Source organism: Protopterus annectens, chromosome 9.part0 (assembly GCF_019279795.1).
Source record: "Protopterus annectens isolate FY-2018-M chromosome 9.part0, PAN1.0, whole genome shotgun sequence".
NCBI classification, from domain to species: domain Eukaryota; kingdom Metazoa; phylum Chordata; order Ceratodontiformes; family Protopteridae; genus Protopterus; species Protopterus annectens.
In genome coordinates this window covers 1384435827-1384441968 of record NC_056743.1, presented here as the reverse complement: position 1 = coordinate 1384441968, position 6142 = coordinate 1384435827, and positions in this window count along the sequence as shown.

Genomic DNA, 6142 nt, shown 5'->3' with positions numbered 1-6142 from the left:
CATGAAATCCTCATGGCGTGCCCTATGCACATGCCCATGACACCACCACCGCCTTTCTCTGAGTACAATGCATTTGATCATGATATTCTTGTATATTGCACTTCTCTTGTCTCTTTTTTTACCGTTTCATCACTGCCAGGTAGCAGAGGTTCAACATATCCCTGATCCTTTCCTGTCTTCCGCACTACAACCAGGAGACTGGATGTACGTCAAGTCTTTCTCTCGAAAAACAGTGCTTCAACCATGTTGGAATGGGCCCTTCCTGGTTCTACTGACAACATCATCAGCGGTGCGACTACAAGGCTCGCCCACCTGGATTCACATATCACATGTCAAAAAGGTCGTCCCATCCGAAGATCAACAGCCTTTACCTTTTTCAACTATTGCTACTCGTACTCAAAGCCATACTGTACCAGCACCTGATGATGCCTAACATCTACCCGTTTGGAAAACCCCAAACTCCTGATACTATGCAAACTCAACCACCATTTCCACAAAAGTACTGGACAGCTATTTTGGTGGTTATTCTTGTTGTACTGTTATTTTTAATGTGGCCATTTTTATTTCCTGCTCCAACAATGCTCTCTGCCAAGCGAGCTATTTGGCACCCACCTTTCAACACCTACCAGGCCATTAAACATGCCTATGCTTCCACCTTCAACATTTCTGATTGCTGGATCTGTGCAGCTCTTCCCACTTCACATGATGGCCTGCCAATGACAGCAAGTCCTTTACCTACTGACAACTATTCAACCATCCTCTTTAATACTTCTGGGGGATTGTGTAAACAAATACATTCAAATCGAACTGTAGCTCTGACTTTAGCATATCAACAGCAAGGCATTTTATGCCTAAACAAAAGAGAATAAAGAATGTCGGTTCAAGTAATTGCATTATAACAATTCAGAGAGTATGTGCCATTACTAACTACATAGCTTTACAGTCAATTAACGTTATGGCACGGGACAGGTCTATGTCCTATTCAGTGTGGTGGGCCTCTGTATCTGCACCATTCAAGAATTATTCAGCTTGGCAGACATGTAATGTGACTGGAACGATGTTAGGGCCAAAGGAGGTATGGATCTTTGAAAATAGCCCTACAATGACAAATTACTCACAACTCTCACGTCTTAAGTTAGAGTTAGATGATGTATTCTCTCAAGTAGTGTTCAATAATAATGTTACCACTAACATTTCCACTATGCTCTTGGAAGAAGGGTTGTATTTTATTTGTGGTAGAAAGGCATATACGTGGTTACCAGGGAATTGGTCTGGTAGCTGTTTCTTAGGTTATTTAGTCCCAGCTATCCGACATGTGTCTGCCTTACCTCAAGGAAAAATTTGGAACACTCGAGAGGTCAAGAAGCCTAGCAATCCGGTAGGTCAAGTCGATGCTTCATGGATCTATCATCATGATTTAGCTCATGCTGGCACTAAAGGGCTATCCCATATGGACATGGGTGATGATGTCATATCATCGGCTGGTATAATTCCAGCATACGGAGCAGTGAAATCAATTTGGGAACTGAGAAAGCTATCCAAATTGCTTGAAGTATTAAGCAATGCTACATTTTCTGCCTTGGAACTAGTGACTGATGAACTGACTGCTATGAGAGCTGTAGTGCTCCAAAATTGTATGGCTCTCGACTTCACCCTAGCGGTGAAAGGAGGAACTTGCGCTTTAATCCAGGAGGAGTGCTGTATGTTTATTCCCGACAATCAGCATGAAATTGAAAGCCATCTTGAACTGATTCAAAGAGTTTCCAAACTCTCTGAGGCCAAAGAGGCCGATAGTTCAACATGGGCATAGTTAACTAACCTGTTCTCAGGTTGGGGAGGTGGACTGTTGAAGTTGATTTTATTAATTGCAGTATTAGCAATTGTTGCTTTTCTTGTCATATTTTTAATCAAAGCACTGATCTTGAAATTGATGTCTTCAAAAACTGTAAAAAAGGTGCCTAAGTTTTATATGCCTGCAACTATGAATGTAGACAATGACATGACAATGTTTATCAATGATGAAAAGATCAGTAACATGGTAATGTTAGATTTGGGAGAAATGTATGATAGGTTAAGTGGTGATGCTTACACAGCATCAAATGGGGGATTGTAGAATATGAACAGCCAAAGCATGTGTTTGAAGGAATTGAGTATGTGACAGTCTGCATGTATTAAGATGTACTGTGTACTATGAACTTTGAATGAAATGTGAGTAGTGCAAAATTACTGAAAAACAAGAGTCTGCTTGAAAGCAGGAAATGTGCCTTATATAGAAGTATATCTGATTTTCTTTCTCTGCTCAGAGATATAATAATGTGAACTGCTTTATGCTTACGGGTAAATCATTGATTGGTTATTGTTTTGTATAATGATCTAATTGGTTCATTTTATATTTTTGTACCGTCAGCAATATTCACAGTATATAAGCTAGTGCATTCCTTTGTTCTGGGAATCTCCCTGGTGCTTTTCCATGAGGCTCCCACACGTGTGTACTGTAGTTAATAAATACCACTGAAAGAGGAAAAGAACTGTATTTGTCTTCATTCTCAAGGTAATGTGTAACTTAACAATATATATATATATATATATATATATATATATATATATACCCATAACATGTAGGGGAGTCATACCTCAGAACCATACCTACCAACCCCTTACTGCAAGAAAGCAAGAAATCTGACCCAAGGCTGTCCAAATGGGGGGACAATGGGACAAAACTAGGGACATATTTCAAATATTGCTCTTATAAATGTAGAATGTTGCCAGAGTGACAGGATTTGTTTTGGCATACATGTTCTGAAGGATATGAGTTCTGAAACTGAAATTTATGTCATCATTTACTGTCAGAAATCCTCAGATCATCAGAGTGATTTACCAGGGATATGAAAATAATGCATCTATGGAACAAACCAGAAATATGAGCAATAAACCTGGACATACTGCAACAATCCAGACAGTCCTGAGGTAGGCCCAGAACCCCTTAGTGCAATGAAGCTGGGCCAGGCCTGAAAAAGTGGAGGGAAAAAGCTATGGAAATAAAGACATATCTGAAATACTGGAGTAGATAAGCTGACACAGTTGCTGCAGTAATGCCCTCATGTCTGTCCTAACATATATTAACTGAAATAGCACAAGTCCAACACTCAATTACTTCCCACTAGTTAGTGACTGAAATCCTCACATCAGCCCACTGATGTGTCAGAAATGCACAACACTTATGGGGGGGCCAGGCAACACTACATCCTACAAATATCTGGACATAACATCACATTAGGGAAACTTTGCTCAACTGCTAAGCATGTCATCAGGCACTGTTCAAACTACAGTCAGACTGACATGACACTAACCCAAATCTGCTAGGAGGAATTACACATGTACTGGCAAATATATCAGGCACTACAGAGATGTCACAGCACTGAAAAACAGACACCAGTGTGAAAGTGCATAACCACAACCAATTCAACCACAGTCACAGTGACATACCAGTAACCCAAAGGAACAGTATAGTATAAGGACTGTGTGAACAAAAACATCTCAACATGTTTGCCACTCACAAACTACCCCCACATGTACTGGCCCATTTCATAGTGTACTATGATGCCTGACTGTGGTTTGGGACATGTCCCAGTCTGCCCCTACAAACATATGCAGCTGGCAGACCACCAGAAACAGGAGCAGCATGCACAGGCAGATAGAAAAGGAGTCATAACACATACATCCACAGCCCTCCCTACACAGGCCAAATAACATTGACACAATACACTGCTACACAATCCTGACAGTCTGTCAACAATTGCCAGAAATACACAGACCTCTCAACTGTACAGTGTCCCACAGAAGGTCCAGGCTTTCTCCTCATATATAAGGCCCTTCCACATAACATATCTGGTAGTCTGATACATCACTGGGATCATGTCAGGAATGTAGGCACTAAATAATCATATACCATACCTATCAACCTCCTACTAAATTACATCTGGAGAAAGCCTGACATAACTGTGGGACAGAGGCCCAAAAACGGGAATATTTAAAATATTGATGTTATAAACTGAGAATGTTGCTGTTGTAACATGGTTAGTTGTAACATGTCTTTTCTGATGGATATGAGGTCAGAAACGCAAATGGATATTAGGAGTTACTGACTGAAATCCTCAGAGTATGCTACTCATTTTCCAAAGACAAAAAAATGAGGAACAAACCAAACATAGAAGTCCAAATTCTGGCCATTCTTCAGATAGCCCTACAGGTGAGAGTTATGTCAAGCACATAACACTGTCAGAGTTAAAATCACCCAGAAACTCCATGTCTACACAAACCTTGTTAGACTAGCATTAATCCAAATGTATAACATCAATACTTACATTCTGTCCCTATGTCTGGAACATTCTCCCCCATTTTGTTGGCCTGTCTCCACAGTTTCGGTTGTAAGTGGTATTTCCAAATACCCTCTGTGATGCTGTTGTTCACCCACCTCCATGAATCCCTCCTCACTGGCAAGGAAAAGGCCCAATGCTCACATGATGTACTCAATGATAGGAGTGTGTTGTCATGCCATTGGCTATATGAATAACAACACAGCTGCCCTGCATGCAATTATCAAGTGGGGGACACCAATTGATGCACACACCATCAGCTGCTCATGAGTATTACCTACAAAAGGCAAGCTGCTGCCTATGCCAATCAGAGGTATCAACTACATCCTTAAGAGAGATAGAGAGAGAAAGAGAAACAGCAAAAAGAAAATAAAAAACAATCAGGACATAACCACCTACACTTGAATAAAACAAAGAGGTATGTCAAACAAGTAAGCATGTAATGGACTGCAGTAGGGGGTATGTAAGAATGGTAAATAGGAACTGTAACATATATGTCTCAACAAGACTTGCTGTACTGATATATTGCTGATCATAACCTATGGCCATAGCATCTAGGTCTGTCTGCAGTGACATAAATCATAGGTCAGGCTCCTGAGTCACCCCAGGAAAGGATGGCTCATATATGACTACTACTGCAGTGTGTGTTGAAAAATACTGACTGTGACAATGCTAGGTCAGCTACTGGGATGTCGTACATATCCATATCTTACTTGTGAATACAACTATGATATACTTGGTTGTCTCAGAAATGTGAGAGACCTATATATGGTATTTGCATAGTAAAGTACTGTTGCACATGTGTGTTGAACTGCATGTGATATACTGAGCTCATACCATTAAACTGTCCAGTGTGATGCATATTGACCACATGTGTGCCTCATATTTGTAATCATTTACTCATACAGTTGTGTTATGTCTGGCAAATCAATGGCAAATCTGTAAAGACTGACATCACAACATCTCCTTCTTTTTCTTCTGGCTGTTCCCGTTAGGGGTCACCACAGTGGATCATCTATTGCCATTTCTGCCTGTCCTCTGCATCCTGCTTTGTCACACCAACAGGAACATTATCTGAGGCCTTCCTCTTTTCCTCTTACCTGGCAGCTTCATCCTTACCATCTTTTTCTTAATATACTCAGCATCCCTCTGCAGCACATGTCCAAACTGATGTAATCTTGTCTCTCTGGCTTTGGCTCAAAACCATCCAACATGAGCTGACTCTGTCATATACACATTGCTAATCCTGTCCACCCTCATCACAACTAGTGCAAATCATAATATCTGTAACTCTGCCACGTACAACTCTGATGCCTGCCTTTTTGTCACTGACACTGTCTCCAACCCATATAACATAGCTGGTCTCACTAACCTGTTGTAGACCTTCCCTTTCACTGTTACTGGTACTCTTCTATCACAAATCAGTACTGCTGCTCTTCTCCACCCTCTACATCTTGCCTGTACTCTCTTCTTCACCTGTCCTCCACAGTCATCATTACTCTGAAATGTTGATTCCAGTCATTTATATTCATCCACGTTTGCCAACTCTACTCCCTGCATCCTCAACATTCCACTACCCTCCCTCTCATTCACACACAGATATTCTGTCTTAGTCCTGCTGACCTTCATTCCTCTCCTCTCTAAAGCATATCTCCACCTCCACAGGGTCTCCTAAATCTGTACTCTACTCTCAGTACAGATCACAATGTCATCTGCAAACATCATAGTCAACGGAGACTCCTGTATGATCTTGTCTGTCAACCTGC